General features: G+C 50.1%; 1 protein-coding gene across 2 annotated transcripts in view; it reads left to right on the forward strand.

Annotated features, from left to right (window-relative positions):
- CHST1 (carbohydrate sulfotransferase 1) overlaps positions 1–21,159 on the forward strand; it is a 176,507-nt gene that overhangs the window by 17,626 nt on the left and 137,722 nt on the right. For both annotated transcript variants that reach the window (XM_073541716.1, XM_073541719.1), the window contains exon 2: positions 15,033–15,165. The gene's annotated coding sequence lies outside the window, so the exon portion shown is untranslated. The remainder of the gene's footprint in view (positions 1–15,032; positions 15,166–21,159) is intronic.

A 21,159-nucleotide genomic window follows, 5' to 3' on the forward strand; every position in this document is an offset into this window, starting at 1 on the left:
CCCTCCTGTCAAGGCATTGCCTCGACATGGTCATGATTTCCCACATTCCCAGACCCCACCGGCGGATCACCTTCAGAACCGGGGTAGCGTAAGCCGGGAGATGCCCATGAGGTGTGCGGAGGTCCTTCACCTGTCCTCCTGTCTCCCATTCCTGGAAGAAAGGCCAAAGCCAACCCTTGCAGGAGACTACCCACGGAGGAGCCCTCTCTAGCCAGAGGTTGGAGATGTTAGTCTTAAGAAAGGTGTTTACTAGAAACACCACCGGGTTGACCATACCCAACCCGCCTAGTCTCCTCGTACGGTATGTAACCTCCCTCTTGATTAGGTTAAGCCTATTCCCCCAAAACAATTGGAAGAACAGGCTATAGACCCGTGTCCAGAGAGGTTCCGGCAAGATGCAAACACTGCCCAGGTATATTAATAAAGGTAGCAGAAAGCCTTTAGCCAGGGCAACCCTTTCCCTCAGGTTTAAAGACCAACCCTTCCATTGGTCCACCTTTTGGGCGGCGATCTTAAGTCTGCCCTCCCAATTTTGCTGGGGGTAAACCCCGGGGCCAAATTCGATGCCTAGAATTTTGGCGGTGGCCTGGGGCCCTGGAAGGGTGTCTGGGAGATCAAACCTGGGATCTCCCCCTCCCAGCCAGAGACTTTCACACTTATCCCGGTTGATCATGGACCCGGATGCCTCCGAGTAGCGCACTACCTCCGACATGACCCAATCCGCCTCCCCTCTTGAGGACACGAAAAGGGAAACATCATCGGCGTACGCCACCACCCTCAGAGAGGACCCAGAGCCCGCCTGGTCCATCCTGACTCCCGCCAATGGTCCACGATCTACCCTCCTTAGGAAGGGATCGATCGCGAACACGTATAAAAGCGGGCTCAGCGGACAGCCCTGACGGACCCCAGAACCCACCTCAAAAGGGCGACCTGACCAACCGTTCACCAGCGGAAAAGTCTCAGCCCCTTGGTACAAGATCTCTAACCATTTTACAAACCTCCCAGGCAGACCATACCTCAAAAGGACGGACCAGAGGTACTCGTGGTTGACCCGGTCAAAGGCTTTCGCTTGATCTAATGACAGCAAGTACCCCTTCCAGTGGCCTGCCCTACCCTGCTCCACTGCCTCTCGGATACCGAGCACAGCACTAAAAGTACTGCGGCCTGGTACAGAGCAATGCTGGGCCCCTGAAAGGAGCTGGGGTGCAAAATTCACCAGCCGATTAAACAGCACCTTGGCCAGAACCTTCCGGTCCGTATCGAGAAGCGCTATGGGACGCCAATTCTCAATACGGGACGGATCCTTACCCTTTGACAGAATAATGAGGGCTGACTTCCTCATTGAGTCGGGAAGAGTGCCCGAGGAGAGACACTCATTAAATACCCCTGTCAAGAGGGGGACCAAGGAGTCCCTAAAAGTCTTATAGAACTCGGATGTTAAGCCATCCGGACCTGGCGATTTCTTGGGCCGAAGCCCATCAATGGCCAGTCTCACTTCCTCTTCCCTGATTTCTTCTGCCAAAACACCAAGAGAGGGATCACCCCCTGGCTCAGGGACGGTTTCAGCCAGGAAAGCCGACATCCTGTCCCGATCCAGATCCTTCTTTTCCAAGAGGTGTGAGTAGAAGGATCTGACCACCTCCAGGATCCCTGATTTGGATCTGTTCAGGGACCCCGTACTGTCGATCAGTCCTGTTACCATCTTACAATTCACTGACATCTTACAGTTTCTGTAAGGGTCGGGCGAGCGGTACTTCCCGAAGTCCCTCTCAAAAACCAAAGATGTGTGTCTATCATACTGACACCTCTTGAGTAAAGATTTCACTCTGGAGATTTCATCACGGTCACCTCCAGTCGAGACAAGCTGCTCGAGTTTCCTCCCCAGGGCCTGGTACAAGCGGTGCCTGTTCAGACTCCTGAGGCTCGAGAGCTGACGGAAGAACCCCGCCACCCGCTTTTTGAAGATCTCCCACCACTCTGACTTTCTACTACAGAGATCCAACAGCGGTACCTGGCTCTGAAGAAAATCCTCGAAGGATTGTCTCACCTCCGCTTCTTCCAGCAGGGACGAATTGAGCTTCCACAGCCCTCTTCCCATCCGAGGAGTCTCTGCAACATTCAGAGAAAAGAAAATTAGACAGTGATCGGAGAACTCCACCTCAACGGCGGACACAGCAGAAAAGATGGCGTCCTCCTTCAAAAAAAACCTGTCTATTCTAGACCTACTGCTACCCCTATGGTAGGTGAAACCCCCGTGACCTGGGGTGTGCCGGATGTGGACATCCACCAGGCGAGCTTCACTGGCTATGCTATTCAGCGCAACGCTATCATAAGCCAGGCGATCTCCGGGACCCCCCCGGTCACGGGACCTCGTAATGGTGTTGAAGTCCCCACCGAAGACCACCTGCCGGCTCGTAAAAAGAAAGGGCTTGATCCTCAGGAAGAGACATTTGCGGTCCCACTTGGACTGCGGGCCGTAGATGTTGATGAGCTGGAGCTCTTGTCCCCTCATGAAGACATCTAGGATCAGGCACCTCCCCATTTCCAACTCAGTAACCCGTCGGCAATCAACAGCTGCAGTCTTAAAAAGGACTGCCACCCCGCTATACGGCTCGGCCGCAAGAGACCAGTATGAGGGCCCGCACCTCCACTCCCTCCGTGCTTTATAGATGGCCCCCATGTCTGTTAGTCTGGTCTCTTGCAAGAATAAAATTTCTGCCTCAATTCGGGAGAAAAAATCAAAGGCCGTGAAGCGAGCCGCATCTGACTTTATGCTGGCAACATTAATAGATGCCAGCGTCAACGGGGCGAGTTCCGCCATCATGGGTGATCAAGTTGGATGGCCAACTTCTTACCACTGCTATCACCTCCACCTGGGGAGGGGTCGGACACCTTCCTTTTCAGGGAAGCTCCCGTTGTGTCCATCGCCCCCGGGCTCCAGGTCTGTCCCCCCCCCAGGAGGAACACTGCCCCCTGAGGGACGGACCCCACCATCCCCCGAAGGACCCTCCGGTGGTACCCCCGGCCCAGCATCCTCGTCTTGCGGCCCATCATCCGAGCCTCCGAGGACACTGAACCGGTTGGAGAGATCAATCAGAGGGGGGTCAGCGGGCCCTTCCGTGCGCACCCTGGTGGTCGGGGGCGGGGGAGATTTTGACGGCTTGCCAGCCTTCATCCCCCCCGATTTGTTACGATTGGCACGTTTACTTTTGCCACCCGCTGCTGTAGGCTGCTCCTGGACCTCCTCATCAACACTTTCATACTGTGAGGACCCGTCCGAGTCAGCCGCTTTATCCTCCCTCTCCATCCTCCTGATCTCTCTCACCACACTCTCCCTCAGGACCTCAGAGGCTTTTGCCACGGGCCTGGAGGGAGGAGCAGGCATCGACCCGGTTGCCCGAGACTTCACCTGCCCCCCACCCCCATGGCGTTTTTCTTGCCTCCGCACATACGCGGGGCCCCTCACCTTGGCATTGCCCTTCCTCACCGGTCCCTCAGCCCCTTCCCCTCCGCCACCACCTGCCACAGCTGCAGGAGCGCCGCCAGAGGTTTCTCCCTAACGGACTCCTCCCGCCGGGCCTGCAGCGGCATTAGAAAAGGAGCGAGGGCAGCGGCTGAGAGGGTGACCTAGGTCACCACACAAGTGACACCGAATGTCTTTACACGAGGCGGCCAGATGACCTACCCCACCACACAAGGCACATTTCTGTACCTTGCAGCTAGCGCTGAAGTGAGTGGGGTCGCCGCACTTGTGGCAGACCTTCGGTTGCCCCTGGTAGAAGACCAGGATCCTGTCCCTTCCCAGGAACGCCGAGGAAGGGATGTGGGTGACCGTGCCGCCGGAAACCTTCAGTTTAACCATGAAGGTCCAGCCCCCCGACCAGATGCCGAATTCGTCCCTGTTCTTTTTGGGGACCTCGGTGACTTCTCCGTAACGGGAAAGCCACGTCATAATGTCCACGCCGGCAAGTGACTCGTTACAAGTGACCACGGTCACTCGCTTGACGGAATTTTGGCGAGACACCGCTTGCGCAACGAAGTCTCGCCATCCGGGCTCTTTCCGCACCAGCTCATAGTTAGACCAGAAGAGCTCAAGCCCCTCTGGCCGCACAAAGCTGACGTCGAAGAAGCGGGACGCCGAAGGATGTATCAGGGCAAAGACGTCATTCGCCCCGAAGCCCATCTTAAGGAGGAGCTCCACCACCTTGCTCCTAGGTGGACAAGCTTCACTGCCCCCCCACCTAAGACGGACCACATTCCTCCTTTGCGGCCCCTGCCCGGCTGTGGGGAGAGACCAAACAGTCCCTCCCTCCCTTTGGTTTTGGAAGGCAGCAAGGCCGTGTCTCTCTATCCAGAAAGACAAGTCCACTGTCCTCCCCTCTACCACTATCGACCTTTCTCCTTTTTTGAGGGCCTCCAGGAAACGGTGGTGCAAAGCGCCGTCCCTGGAGCCCGGAGGCGAGGAGACCCCCCCAGGACCACCCCGAGGACCACCCCGACCCCCAGCCGCGGCAAGACCCCGCATAACTATGTTGGGGTCTTGCGGCCAGGGGGGCAGACGGGCCAGCCCTCCCACCACTACCACCACTTGTGCCAGCACCCTCATTCGTCCTCCCATTCACTCTTTTATTATTTGCATTCACTCCAGCACACTCACCCACATTCACAGTATCACTCACTCCCTCATCCATGTCACTCATATCACCATTCACTTCAGCAAACATCTCCTCAAATATGTCCACTCCACTTTCGTACTCACTCTCACTCGCACAATTGGTGAACATAGCAACATTATTTACATTTTTTACATTTCCCGAACCAGTGTAGTTCCTCTCTTTGCCTGCTGGGGGCCCTGAGCTCTCTTGCTGGGAGCTACTCCAGCTCCTGTCCAGGAGCGCTGCTGCCCCTTTAAATGCCTCAGTGCTGATGACATCATGCACTCTGCCCTGGCTGGGCCTAGGAGCAGCAGCAGCTCCTGGTTTCAGCTCCATTTTTTTTTCTTTTGCTGAGTTTTCATTACTCTGGGCAGGGACGGCCACTGGCACCGCTCCCTGCCCTGCACTTTTCTTCACCCCCGCTGCCGGCTTGCCAGGGAGCGCCAGAGTCCCCGCACCCCCAGATGAAGGTAGGTGGGCCGGGGACCCGACAACTCCCCGCCAGCTTTTGGGGGCAGCACAGCATTACTTGGAAGGGTGGGTGGGACAGAGGGCAGCAGGCCCGCAGTGGCCATGCCCCCCCCACCGGTCGCAGCCACCCCAGGCAGAGCCGCGGCCCCCTGCGAGGCCACGGCCCCCCCGGGTGACGCGAGCACAGCGGGTGGAGCCGCGACCGCTGAGGCCACGCCCCCCCGCCAGTCACAGCCACCACGGGCAGAGCAGCGACCCCTTGCGAGGCCATGCCCCCCCGGGCGACGCAGACGCAGTGGGTGGGACGACGGCCGAGGAGGACATGCCCCCCCCGCACGCCACAGCCTTTGCAGGCCGGGCAACACTCGGGGAGGCTACGCCCCCCTCACGGACCACCGCCGCCACCCTATGCCCACCACTTGAGACAGGCAAGGCCGGCCACTCCCCCTCGTCGCCCAGCGGCGGCGGAGCCCCCTGCACGGACCCCTTTTTGGGTCAACGTGCCGGAGACCCCGCTCTCACCACAGGCGCCGACATGGGAGCGACCAGCACTTTGCACCGCCTCAGCTGCTGCTTGATGTTCTGTTCGCCCTTCCTAGGCTTCTGGACCCCCACTAGTGATCCAGACTTAGCGGATCCGTACGTGGGGGGTCCAGAAGCCCCAGCACTCGCCGCCGGAGGTGCGGCCCTGGCTGTACCAACTTTACCTGGTGCCAGGCCAGCCCCCCCTGCCACCGAGGGCTGAGCCTGGACACCACCACCACAACCAGCACCGACCTCCATGTCGCTGCCCTGGTCTGAACTGTCACCAGATGCGACAGTCAGGTCACAACAGTCATCTCTCTCCCCGCTCCCTCGCTGCGGACCCACCACAGGGCCCGAGCCGGGGTGGGTAGCGGGTTCCACACAGCAGGACAGAGGGGCCCCGGGAAGAGGAGCAAAAACCAGTTGTTCCTCCACGCCTTCAGAGGCCTTACGCCTGCGCCTCCTGTTTCTCCTCCTCCCAGTTGCCTCATCCTCCTGGCAGACCTCATACCCAAACAACAGTGTGCCAAACCGTGCTGGGGATTCAGTCTGCCGTACTTGTTTAAGGATGAGGCAGCCCCCCTCAGAACTACTCCCGCTCCCTCCATCCTCCCCCTCGCTCCCGCTTTCCTCCGCGTTACTGGAGTCCAGCGGGAGGGCCACCTGCTCGGGGGCTATCCCGCTGCATGTTACCTGGCTCACGCTGGTGTCCGCCAGGTCTTCAGGTGGAGGTGGCCCGGGTGTGGTGTGGGCGCCATCTTGCTCTTCCTCCTCCTCGCTTTCCTCCACCTGGATGGGGACTCCTGACCCCCCAGGAGACCCACCGGCCATGGCCCTGAACCGGTCCTCGTTCTGCAGCTTCTCCTGGAAGGGGCCGCTGCCGGCCATGATGGTACTTCGCCGGTCCTCCAGGGCCCGAATCTCCCCTTTCAGCCGCTTGACCGTGGCGGTGACCTCCGCTCTCTTTGAGGCAGGGAGCCTGTTTTTACTGATGACCCGGGCTCGCTCCAACTCCCCCCGGAGTCTCCTGAGCTGCTTGCCGGCCTCCTCGTACTCGGAGAGGTGGGCATGAATGCGGGAGGCGTAGGTGGTAGCTGGCTCTCCCGCAACCTTGGAGCCCCAGATGTTAAGGGGGGGCCCCGCCTCACCTCTGCCGGCTGCTGCACCTCCGGGGGAAGGGCCCGCCACAGCCTTCACTTCGGGGGTCCCGGACCCTGGAGCCTTGCGGCCCCCTGGGGTCCGCTTTTTCCCCATCCCTGGGACTGGCTGGCTGTGCCTTGGGCCTCCTGGTGGTGGATGAGGCCCCCCACCCCCAGCTGGCTTGCCGGAGGGTGGGAGCCAGGGGCACAGCCCCGGCGCTCAGTCCCAGGTAGAGTCCTCTTTCCTGGGAAGGGGGCAGATGGAAAGTCCTTGCAGGAAAATAACCTCCCTTCCCAGGAGCTTAGCAAAACCCCAGCCTTCAGAGGCTCAGCTGCGACGCTCCTCCTCTTCTGGGGTGTGTCCAGAGCTGCACTCAGTATGCTGCTGGTGCAGTCACTGTGTACATACATTACATTACTGATCCTGAGTTACATCCTGTATTATACTCCAGAGCTGCACTCACTATTCTGCTGGTGCAGTCACTGTGTACATACATTACATTACTGATCCTGAGTTACATCCTGTATTATACCCCAGAGCTGCACTCACTATTCTGCTGGTGCAGTCACTGTGCACATACAATACATTACTGATCCTGAGTTACATCCTGTATTATACTCCAGAGCTGCACTCACTATTCTGCTGGTGCAGTCACTGTGTACATACATTACTGATCCTGAGTTACATCCTGTATTATACCCCAGAGCTGCACTCACTATTCTGCTGGTGCAGTCACTGTGTACATACATTACATTACCGATCCTGAGTTACATCCTGTATTATACCCCAGAGCTGCACTCACTATTCTGCTGGTGCAGTCACTGTGTACATACATTACATTACTGATCCTGAGTTACATCCTGTATTATACCCCAGAGCTGCACTCACTATTCTGCTGGTGCAGTCACTGTGCACATACAATACATTACTGATCCTGAGTTACATCCTGTATTATACTCCAGAGCTACACTCACTATTCTGCTGGTGCAGTCACTGTGTACATACATTACATTACTGATCCTGAGTTACATCCTGTATTATACCCCAGAGCTGCACTCACTATTCTGCTGGTGCAGTCACTGTGCACATACAATACATTACTGATCCTGAGTTACATCCTGTATTATACTCCAGAGCTGCACTCACTATTCTGCTGGTGCAGTCACTGTGTACATACATTACTGATCCTGAGTTACATCCTGTATTATACCCCAGAGCTGCACTCACTATTCTGCTGGTGCAGTCACTGTGTACATACATTACATTACCGATCCTGAGTTATACCCTGTATTATACTCCAGAGCTGCACTCACTATTCTGCTGGTGCAGTCGCTGTGTACATACATTACATTACTGATCCTGAGTTACATCCTGTATTATACTCCAGAGCTGCACTCACTATTCTGCTGGTGCAGTCACTGTGTACATACATTACATTACTGATCCTGAGTTACATCCTGTATTATACCCCAGAGCTGCACTCACTATTCTGCTGGTGCAGTCACTGTGCACATACATTACATTACTGATCCTGAGTTACACCCTGTATTATACTCCAGAGCTGCACTCACCATTCTGCTGGTGCAGTCACTGTGTACATACATTACATTACTGATTCTGAGTTACATCCTGTATTATACTCCAGAGCTGCGCTCACTATTCTGCTGGTGCAGTCACTGTGTACATACATTACATTACTGATCCTGAGTTACATCCTGTATTATACCCCAGAGCTGCACTCACTATTCTGCTGGTGCAGTCACTGTGTACATACATTACATTATTGATCCTGAGTTACATCCTGTGTTATACTCCAGAGCTGCACTCACTATTCTGCTGGTGGAGTCACTGTGTACATACATTACATTACTGATCCTGAGTTACATCCTGTATTATACTCCAGAGCTGCACTCACTATTCTGCTGGTGCAGTCACTGTGTACATACATTACATTACTGATCCTGAGTTACCTCCTGTATTATACCCCAGAGCTGCACTCACTATTCTGCTGGTGCAGTCACTGTGTACATACATTACATTACTGATCCTGAGTTACCTTCTGTATTATACCCCAGAGCTGCACTCACTATTCTGCTGGTGCAGTCACTGTGTACATACATTACATTACTGATCCTGAGTTACCTGCAGTATTATACCCCAGAGCTGCACTCACTATTCTGCTGGTGCAGTCACTGTGTACATACATTACATTACTGATCCTGAGTTACCTTCTGTATTATACCCCAGAGCTGCACTCACTATTCTGCTGGTGCAGTCACTGTGTACATACATTACATTACTGATCCTGAGTTACCTGCAGTATTATACTCCAGAGCTGCACTCACTATTCTGCTGGTGGAGTCACTGTGTACATACATTACATTACTGATCCTGAGTTACCTCCTGTATTATACCCCAGAGCTGCACTCACTATTCTGCTGGTGCAGTCACTGTGTACATACATTACATTACTGATCCTGAGTTACCTCCTGTATTATACCCCAGAGCTGCACTCACTATTCTGCTGGTGCAGTCACTGTGTACATACATTACATTACTGATCCTGAGTTACATCCTGTATTATACCCCAGAGCTGCACTCACTATTCTGCTGGTGCAGTCACTGTGTACATACATTACATTACTGATCCTGAGTTACCTGCAGTATTATACCCCAGAGCTGCACTCACTATTCTGCTGGTGCAGTCACAGTGTACATACATTACATTACTGATCCTGAGTTACCTCCTGTATTATACCCCAGAGCTGCACTCACTATTCTGCTGGTGCAGTCACTGTGTGCATACATTACATTACTGATCCTGAGTTACATCCTGTATTATACCCCAGAGCTGCACTCACTATTCTGCTGGTGCAGTCACTGTGTACATACATTACTGATCCTGAGTTACATCCTGTATTATACCCCAGAGCTGCACTCACTATTCTGCTGGTGCAGTCACTGTGTACATACATTACATTACTGATCCTGAGTTACCTCCTGTATTATACTCCAGAGCTGCACTCACTATTCTGCTGGAGCAGTCACTGTGTACATACATTACATTACTGATCCTGAGTTACCTCCTGGATTATACTCCAGAGCTGCACTCACTATTCTGCTGTGTTCACACATTACCCTTGGTGGTGGCGGTTGCCCCTGCCTTCTCTCCCAGTCGTGGGGGCAGGAGACTGTCTCCCCGCTTTCTAGGAGAGTAGAGGTTGGATCTGGTTCTCGGGAGATTTGCTACAGATCCGGTTCCTCTCTTGATGATCTGTGCGATGTAATTACCGTGACTGCGCCTCTGTGTGTCTAATTGCCTGATAAACTTAATTGAATCTTATGGATTACCCTTATCACTACGGCAAGCGTTTTATAGTAATTAACCCCTTCACCGCAGCATGCAGGCAGCCCGGCTGTCAGGAAAGCGGTTTTCACTGTGGTTCTTTTCATACATGGCCTCCACCGGTGCAGATGGTAATTAGAGGCCTATTTACACGGCAATGAATGCATCTGGTAATACCGCCGTGTCGCATTAAGGAACATATACATAAACTGCAATTCCCCGGAGTAGTGATGTTAGCAAAAGCAATCCCTTTAATTGCAGTGGATGATGTAAATGCAGCCTGTAGGGTCTCAGGATATGTCTTGATTTTCCGCTTGTTCTGCAGTTCTGCGCTTTACAGCAGCCTGTAGTCTGCAGAGCGGAGTGCTGATCGATCTGACGTGCTCCTCCTAGGTTGTCGTCCGTGCCCTGCCACCTGCTTCATGAACCCCATGTGGTACCCGGTAGAGTCAGCCCGGACCCCCAGGGGTAGCTCCCCGTTCGTAGGCGTTTCTATCAATCCTGTTCCTGGTGATGGCTCAGAGCTTAGGTTATAGCAGGCGCCTTGTGCATTTCTCGGACACTAAGCGTTGTGCCGCTGTACCCTGTCGGGGGCATCACCACCTTGTCTGCATCCGTCCATCTCCCGGTGTCCTGCTTCCTTTATGATTCTGGCTAAGAGACGAGTGTCCATGATCGGTGCGTTCCAGATCGTGTTACTAGAAGTGTAAAGTGCATGAGACAAGGAAAAAGTTTTGTAAAACTTTTTTTTTCACTTTAGTTAATAATTTGAAGAGTTTTAGAACTTTTATGAGCTGCGACCGGTGAGCCCTTGGGTAAAGTGGCTTATGTGATTCCGGGTGAGAGACGACTTTCCAAGGTCAGTGCATTACTGGGAGTGTGAAGTACGGGAGACAGGGAAAAACTTCTGTAAAACTTTTTTTTTTTCACTTTAGTTAATAATTTGAAGAGTTTTAGAACTTTTTATGAGCTGCGACCTTTGAGCCCTTGGGTAAAGTGGCTTATGTGATTCCGGGTGAGAGACGACTTTCCAAGGTCAGTGCGTTACTGGAAGTGTGAAGTACGGGAGACAGGGAAAAACTTCTGTAAAACTTTTTTTTTTTCACTTTAGTTAATAATTTGAAGAGTTTTAGAACTTTTTATGAGCTGCGACCTTTGAGCCCTTGGGTAAAGTGGCTTATGTGATTCCGGGTGAGAGACGACTTTCCAAGGTCAGTGCGTTACTGGAAGTGTGAAGTACCGGAGACAGGGAAAAATCGACTACAAAATTTTTTTTTTTTTTACAAGAGTTTTACAACTTTGTGTCTGGTGAGCGGCTGATACCTTCCAGTTTTGGACTCTGATGCTGATACTTTGTGATGCTGATATGTCCGAGCCCCTTGCGGCTGCATGTCCGGCGGTTGTTCGACAGGACACATGCAGGGATGCACATGTTACAGCTGTCGAACAGACATGCAACCGCGGGGACTCGGACATATTATTCAGGCACGCCGAAATCACTTGGTTAGTTCTCAAGCATGACAACGCCTTACCCGAGCATGTTCCCTCATCACTGTTATTTAGTATTTTTTTCTCTTGTTTTTCAGTATATTCTACAGTGGAATGAATGGTGTCATTCAAAACTACGACACGTCCTGCAGAAAACATCGAGCCCTCGTTTTTGTCATTTTTGACTTTTGGAAGAAGGAGAGGAAAGAAACGAAAGTGTAAAAAATGAAAAATTGCCTGGATGGGAAGGGATTAACGTGAATCGGGTTTTCTCACCATTCCACCTGTCGACACTTGTGGCAGCTTTTTTATTTTACTTTTGGGGAAAAGGCTTGAACTGTTTTTTCAATTCCTTTCTTTTTGCTTTTTTTTTTTTATTTCTGATGATAATTGATTTGGTACAAATCAATTGAACCCTTGAATTGTGGACTAGCGGATCAGATGTGGAAAGGATCGGCAGAGCGCTCGATACCCGGCCGGGGCCGCAGATCTCTCTCTATCAGATGTGTCGTGCTTATCACGGACTCGTTATTGAAGTTTACAAGGACATTTGTACAAGCGGCTTCCGAGTCGCTGAGACTGGCAGAGATTCAGCCCGAGTTCACATTATCCGCTCAGTTATATTATCTCTGCTGTGTACAAAGTGGAGCCGAGAGGGAACCCGCTTCAATGCGCCATTGTTTAGCTGCTCTAATAAAAAGGGCAACTTGTCTAATGTCTGAGCATTGCAAATTACCAAGTCCCCCGAGAGCCGGGACCAAAGCTTGTCTGGATCTACATAATCAGCTGTGGACTGAAACAAGAATATTATGTAATCTAACCAAAAGAAGTAACAACTAAAAACACCATACACCGGAACAAACAAGTGCAACAAAGTATAAATGATCTGCTACGAGATACACCGCGTTCCAAATTACTATACAAATTGGATTTAAGTGCCATAAAGATGTCATTTTTGGGGGTTTTTCTTCCCGTAATACTCATGGATGTTTTGTTTCTCGGGTCTTTGGATTGCTGAAATCAGTCTCAAACATCTGTGATAATTAATTGCCAGGAGAGGCCCGCTTTATTAAGAAACCGCAGGTTTCCAGCAATATGGGAAAGCATCACATAGTGCTGCGGAAAAGTATCATAGTGCAATTTCTTGGACAAGGTATTAAATAAAACATTACATATTTCACGAAATCTTAAGCATGATCATCGTACTGGGAAGAGATTTGTGGCTGTTACAGAGCACAGAGGGGTTCGTGCAGATAAAGGCAGAATGAGGAAGGTTTCTGCCAGACAAATTCCTCAAATTAAGAAACTAGCTGCTAAAATCCCACTTCAAATTAGCAAACAGGTATGTGAAGTTGCTGGCACCTCTGGAGTCCCACAAACCTCAAGGATGCTCCAGAGGATGCAGTTGTGCATAAACCTACTCTTTGGCCGCCCCTAAACAGCAGTCACAAGCTGAAATAGCTGCAGTGGCCCCGACATACAGTAAGACTCATTGTATACCAGTCATGTTTACTGATGATGCTGTGCAACTCTGGATGGTTCAGATGGATGGCATAGTAGATGGCCACCATGCCCAACAAGGCTGCAACGTCAAAAAGGAGGTGGCGGTGTCATGTTTTGGGCCAGAATTGTGGGGAGAGCCGGTAGCCCCTTTAGGGTCCCTGAAAGTGTGAAAAAGAACCCGGCAAAGAATATAGAGTTTCTGACTGACCAGTTTTAATCCATGGTTTAAAAAGAAAAAACGAGCAATCCATAGCGAAATCATCTTCATGCTGACAATGTCCCGTCTCGTGCTGCAATGAAACCCTCGAGTCACTGGCTGCTATGGGCATTAAAGGAGGAAACTCATGGAGCGGCCACCACCCTCCCCTGACCTCAGCCCTATTGAAAAAAACTTGATATCCTAAAGCAAAAGATCTATGAGGTTGGGAGGCCGATCACATCCGAACAGCAGCTCTGAGAGGTTTGACCAATAAAACATGATTGATCCTCCAACGGTCTGATCATTGTACTGACTCATCTGTATGTATAACGAAAAGAAACGCCGCACATGGGTGCAACAAAGTATAAACAATATGCTACATAATATAACCAAAACATATAAAGACACCGTGCACCGATCAACGCCAGGAAGAAGTGGTGGAATTCTGGAAATCATGGGATGGCGACGTCACTGATCTGCAACTGATGGAAACAACATTTTCAGAACCTCTTGGATTCTTCAGTCTGAGGTCTGAGCCTCGTGCAGAAATCCCGGCACCTCCAGCCTCAGCTGCTATCACTGAGGTCATTAATAGTCCTCTGATGAACGTTCTGCCGCTGAATACACTTGGGAAAATCATGAAGATCTGCTGGCAGCTCCTGTGTAAACACCGACCAATTACGTCCTCGATGGAGACAAGTCCGGAGACGCTGCAGCCATGGTGGCATGTTTACGCCATGCAGGCGGCTCACAGTAGTGCGAGGAACATGCAGCCTGGGGTTGTCATGTTATGACGGCTCCTGGGAAACTTTAGAAAAATGGCGTCTCCATCAGAAGACTGGCACATGCACCGTGTTCCCCCCCACTGCCCCTTTCACTTTGCACTTGCGTCGCTCCACATCTTGCTTCTCGGGTCGCCAGCGTTCTTGATGGGCAACGTTCATGTGCAGTGGGTTTTCCTTTTTATGGGCAGAGGAGTTGCTGTTACTCTGCACATGTGACCGTCTCCATCAACGAAGACTAGTCATGAGTAAGACTGCTTAGTGTAGTCGAAACGCGTCGACTGTGTCATGTCGAGCATGAAAATCTTCTTTCGTACGCACTATATTTTCTTTTGAAAAATAAAAAGAGAAGAAAAATCCAGTCCTGTTGAGCCGGACTCCAATTTTTTCTATTGTTATTTTTACTTTGTTTTTCACTTTTTAATTTTTTTTTTTTTTAAATGGAAAAACGTTTCAATGCCGCTAATCACGGCAGACGCTAACACTCACGATCCGAGCGGACACTAGTGCAGATGTACAGATACAACCACGCGCGTCGAGGTGTTAATGTCCAAGACTAAAACTACAAACTTTTAATATCTCAGCATCCAGGACACCCGTGAGAGTGACAGAGATGACGGTGGATATCAGGGTCTCGCTCATCGCTCGTGAAATTCTGAATTTCAGGCTTTACGGGAACAATAACGTTATTTTTTGTAGGAGAGGAGGAGTGCGGCCGGAGCGCTGAGCTGTAAGTTAGTCTATAGGAGCGAGCGATGCTCCCCCGCGGCATACAAACAGGACGCGAGCCGTAATCAGGTTATAATGAGTTGAGCCGTTGGCATGGCAATAAATAAGGACTACGATAGCGCGAGATCAAAAATAACTTCGGGACGAACCGCAATATTTAAAACAAATTGCGTTTTTTCTTTTCTAATTTGCAGACGTGGAAAGAAAAAAAAATTGGTGAAAACAGAAGCTGATGATGGAATATATTCACGGCCGCAAACTAGTTAGAAAGGCGCAGCGCTGTCGGCGGAAGACGTGTGGCCTCTTACACTGCAGGAGATGATTACGGTCAGTGCTTGGCTTTGTTGTTTACTGCATTTTTATTTTACCAAGAACCCAAATCGTTTATTGTGGGGGGGGGCAGCATTCTAAGTGCAAATCAAGTCAGGCAAAGGTAGTAATTTATTTGGTGCCATCACCAGAAGCCTAAAAAGTGACAGAATTAAAAATGGACCAGATTTACAGATTTATTGTTCACCTGAGTGTATTGCCAGGTTTTCAACACTAAGGTTCGGATACGGCTTTAAAAGAACCTGTCACCCCCCCAGGGCGTTTTTAAGTAAAAGAGCCACCTTCAGCAGCACTAAGGCTGCATTCTGTGAAGGTGGCTCTTCTGTTTCTGATCCCCAGTAACACCGAAATATTGACTTTTATAAATAGGTCCCCATACCTGTATTGCGTCCCATAGGTATGGTGTGTCCCCCTGTATGAGCCGCCTCCCAGCCGTCCATCATGCCCCTGTTGCATCTGTGCGCCGCTTCCCAGCTGTCCATCATGCCCCTGTGTTTCGGCCCTGCGCCGCCTCCCAGCTGTCCATCATGCCCCTGTGTTTCGTCCCTGCGCCGCCTCCCAGCCATCCATCATGCCCCTACGTTTCGTCCCTGCGCCGCCTCCCAGCCGTCCATCATGCCCCTGTTGCATCTGTGCGCCGCCTCCCAGCCATCCATCATGCCCCTGTGTTTCGTCCCTGCGCCGCCTCCCAGCCGTCCATCATGCCCCTGTTGCATCTGTGCGCTGCCTCCCAGCCATCCATCATGCCCCTGTGTTTCGTCCCTGCGCCGCCTCCCAGCCGTCCATCATGCCCCTGTTGCTGCTGTCGGAGTTACATGCCGTCGCCTGCGCAGTTCCAACAGCTCTCAGGCATGCGCAGTGCGCGCTGCCCGGGAACTGACATCAGGCGATCACGCCTGCGTGTGAATATATCATAACACACTGCGGGGCTGGGGAATCTGGCGCCTGCAAAACACGCAGGCGCGATAGCCTGATGTCAGCTCCCGGGCAGCGCACACTGCGCATGCCTGAGAACTGTTGGAACTGCGCAGGTGCCGGCATGTAACGCCGACAGCAACACAGGAGGAGGCGGCACATGGACGCAACAGGGGCATGATGGACGGCTGGGACGCGGCGCAGGGACGAAACACAGGGGCATGATGGATGGCTGGGAGGCGGCGCACAGACGCAACAGGGGCATGATGGACGGCTGGGACGCGGCGCAGGGACGAAACACAGGGGCATGATGGATGGCTGGGAGGCGGCTGACACAGGGGGACACACCATACCTATGGGACACAAAACAGGTATGGGGACCTATTTATAAAAATCAATATTTCGGCGTTACTGGGGGTCAGAAACAGAAGAGCCACCTTCACAGAATGCAGCCTTAGTGCTGCTGAAGGTGGCTCTTTTAGTTTAAAACGCTCTGGGGGGGTGACAGGTTCCCTTTAAAGAAGGCTACTACTTGAGGTATAATGCAATTTTATTTTAAAGTACAAAATTAAAGGACTAGTATGATTGAATAGTATGAGTGTGTACATTTTTGTATATTTTAACATACAAAGGTTAAGTACATATAAAGATTAAGTACATTTAATGATTAAGTATATACAGTATACTCACATCTTCCATCACCAAGAGGCTTTTAAACCATCATCCGTCTGGAATGAGAAGCAACACCAAGACAGAGAACCCCTGGGAAATTCACAACACTGCACGGGCGTCCCCAGTTATGCAGGTATCACATCACTGTGCGCGTACAGGTACCGCAGTTTTTGCTTATGTCTCAGGCTAGGTTTACATCACGTTAGGGCAATCCGTTTAACGGATCCGTTTCTAAGCGGCACTAACGCAATGTGACGGATCTGTTAACGGACCCATTGACTACCATTAGCGTAACGGAGCCTAGCGGCATGCATTAGCGATGGTCCGTTATTTTGTGACGCGCCTTCGAACGCGGACTACAGCGTCTTCGGGTCCGTTACGACGAAAGCGCAGTGAACGGAAGCGTTCCCTCTGCATAGAACTCTATTTCTAACGCAAGCCGACGCAATGCAACCATGTGTTAACGCGATCGCAAAAATACAGACAATTTGAGGGCTCATCGTTAGCGGATCCGTTTAACGGATTGCCCTAACGCGTTGTGAACCTAGCCTTAGTCTTGTTTCTCTGGACTTATATAGTGATTTGCACTATGTGTAACTCTGGTTTCACCCTGCCCTTCAAGTGGCCAGATTTCAAGACAGGATGAACCGAGGTGCCAGTCACACCATCAGACGATGGACCATAAACCCTTAGAATATAAAAGCCGTAAGGATTAGATAAAACCACCAGAGACAGAGGTTAAATAAACCTTCATGTTTTACAATAACAAACAACAAACATGAGAAACATAGAACTGTTTGTAAGGTGAAAGGGCTTCAGAAAATAAGTAAACAGTTCTCAAGATTGTGTCAGTGTGAGCATTGTCTGTCTAAATGTTTGACCAGAAATGCTGCTATGTAATGCTGTGAATGCACTCTGTAAATTTCAGTATGGACTCAAAATAACCATGTTTATATTCACACTACACTGAGTAAGGGAACGTGTCTAATGTACAACTCCTTACACTTTGTACTATACGCCACAACTGCACTCACTATTCTGCTGGTGCAGTCACTGTGTACATACATTACATTACTGATCCTGAGTTACATCCTGTATTATACCCCAGAGCTGCACTCACTATTCTGCTGGTGCAGTCACTGTGTACATACATTACATTACTGATCCTGAGTTACATCCTGTATTATACCCCAGAGCTGCACTCACTATTCTGCTGGTGCAGTCACTGTGTACATACATTACATTACTGATCCCGAGTTACATCCTGTATTATACCCCAGAGCTGCACTCACTATTCTGCTGGTGCAGTCACTGTGTACATACATTACATTACTGATCCTGAGTAACATCCTGTATTATACTCCAGAGCTGCACTCTCTATTCTGCTGGTGCAGTCACTGTGTACATACATTACATTACTGATCCTGAGTTACATCCTGTATTATACCCCAGAGCTGCACTCACTAATCTGCTGGTGCAGTCACTGTGTACATACATTACATTACTGATCCCGAGTTACATCCTGTATTATACCCCAGAGCTGCACTCACTATTCTGCTGGTGCAGTCACTGTGTACATACATTACATTACTGATCCTGAGTAACATCCTGTATTATACTCCAGAGCTGCACTCTCTATTCTGCTGGTGCAGTCACTGTGTACATACATTACATTACTGATCCTGAGTTACATCCTGTATTATACTCCAGAGCTGCACTCACTATTCTGCTGGTGCAGTCACTGTGTACATACATTACATTACTGATCCTGAGTTACATCCTGTATTATACTCCAGAGCTGCACTCACTATTCTGCTGTTGCAGTCACTGTGTACATACATTACATTACTGATCCCGAGTTACATCCTGTATTATACCCCAGAGCTGCACTCACTATTCTGCTGGTGCAGTCACTGTGTACATACATTACATTACTGATCCTGAGTTACATCCTGTATTATACCCCAGAGCTGCACTCACTATTCTGCTGGTGCAGTCACTGTGTACATACATTACATTACTGATCCTGAGTTACATCCTGTATTATACCCCAGAGCTGCACTCACTATTCTGATGGTGCAGTCACTGTGTACATACATTACATTACTGATCCTGAGTAACATCCTGTATTATACTCCAGAGCTGCACTCACTATTCTGCTGGTGCAGTCACTGTGTACATACATTACATTACTGATGCTGAGTTACATCCTGTATTATACCCCAGAGCTGCACTCACTATTCTGCTGGTGCAGTCACTGTGTACATACATTACTGATGCTGAGTTACACCCTGTATTATACCCCAGAGCTGCGCTCACTATTCTGCTGGTGCAGTCACTGTGTGCATACATTACATTACTGATCCTGAGTTACATCCTGTATTATACCCCAGAGCTGCGCTCACTATTCTGCTGGTGCAGTCACTGTGTACATACATTACATTACTGATCCTGAGTTACATCCTGTATTATACCCCAGAGCTGCGCTCACTATTCCGCTGGTGCAGTCACTGTGTACATACATTACATTACTGATCCTGAGTTACCTCCTGTATTATACTCCAGAACTGCACTCACTATTCTGCTGGTGCAGTCACTGTGTACATACATTACATTACTGATCCTGAGTTACATCCTGTATTATACTCCAGAGCTGCACTCACTATTCAGCTGGTGCAGTCACTGTGTACATACATTACATTACTGATCCTGAGTTACATCCTGTATTATACTCCAGAGCTGCACTCACTATTCTGCTGGTGCAGTCACTGTGTACATACATTACTGACCCTGAGTTGCATCCTGTATTATACCCCAGAGCTGCACTCACTATTCTGCTGGTGCAGTCACTGTGTACATACATTACATTACTGATCCTGAGTTACATCCTGTATTATACTCCAGAGCTGCACTCACTATTCTGCTGGTGCAGTCACTGTGTACATACATTACATTACTGATCCTGAGTTACATCCTGTATTATACCCCAGAGCTGCACTCACTATTCTGCTGGTGCAGTCACTGTGTACATACATTACATTACTGACCCTGAGTTACATCCTGTTTTATACCCCAGAGCTGCACTCACTATTCTGCTGGTGCAGTCACTGTGTACATACATTACATTACTGATCCTGAGTTACATCCTGTATTATACTCCAGAGCTGCACATCCTCCTTTAATCATATTCTCCTGCTTTTTCCCAAAATGTCCAGGAGGCTGCTGAATCAGATGCAGACCTCCTTTTCTAGACCCCTGAAAGTTGTAGTAACTCATTTGAGTTGTTTTGAACTTGCTTGAAACCTCCTGAAAACTTTGGCCCTGTTTCACCATTTCAAGTTAATTTTTTTTAAGTCGCTTTTCATATTTTATTTCGTGATTTTTTTGTTGCTGTTTTCAGATGGCGCACACGGTTCTTGGATTCTGCGCAGTTTATTTCTCTTCTTTATTCTGATAGGCTTAAAGGATACCTGAATGGGCGTGGTTTCATACATGGGTGTGTCTACGGCCGCTATTTATGCCACGCCCAGACTCTTTCCGTGAAAGGTTGGCCACATTGTGTTCTAGTTCCGTTAACCCTTTATAACCTGCACGTGTTCCAGCAGATTTCTGTTGACCTTTAGACTTTTTTGACCCAATCGTTGGCCCTGAAGAGTCTGCGGGGTGGTGATATTGGTGCTCAGCCCCCCCCCCGGGCATTAGCGATACCTCCGGATGTGATAGACGTATGTTCGCACCATGAGGATACAAGACCCGATGACAGTTTAATTACATTTTCTGCTCATTTAACGACTTTTCGCCTTGTCTCTTTCATGTCGTCTTTCATGAAGAAACCAGATGTAACCAAGTAGCACATGCAAATAAAAGTTAATTTCTGGAATAATGCATGATATCCCCGTTTGATATTTCACATAAATTATAATTATTTCTGGAGACGCAGAACATTAATCATGAATCTGCCAAAGTTTTTAAGATGGAAAGAGTCAGGAACAGCAGGAGGCGGCTCGGGGAAGGTCTGGGGAAGAACAACAGATGTGTTGGTCTGCGCTCCGACCACGTGGGTGTCACCGAACGGCTGCAGGGTACGACCCGAGGGTCACATTACCTGATCACACAGGCCTGGCAGTGACGGGTATAAAGGGCCTATTATTGTAGCTGCGCACAATATGACTTATTCTTCCTATTGTGATACTCCGCACAATGAGGGGCATTCATGCATAGTCATTCTGCCGGAGCAGCTCACCAATACAGGTGCCAATTCACGTACTCGCAAGTGGGCATCCATGCCAGTCCAACGGATGCTGGAAAAAGCCATGGCCGGGCCTTAGTCATGTGTGACCTGTATGTCTGCGACCAGAGCAGAAGGGCGGCAGAAACAGGAAAATAGTAAAACTTATATATATA

The sequence above is a fragment of the Dendrobates tinctorius genome, unplaced genomic scaffold, assembly GCF_039654945.1.
Source record: "Dendrobates tinctorius isolate UK_male_01 unplaced genomic scaffold, ASM3965494v1 ptg000124l, whole genome shotgun sequence".
Classification (NCBI taxonomy): domain Eukaryota; kingdom Metazoa; phylum Chordata; class Amphibia; order Anura; family Dendrobatidae; genus Dendrobates; species Dendrobates tinctorius.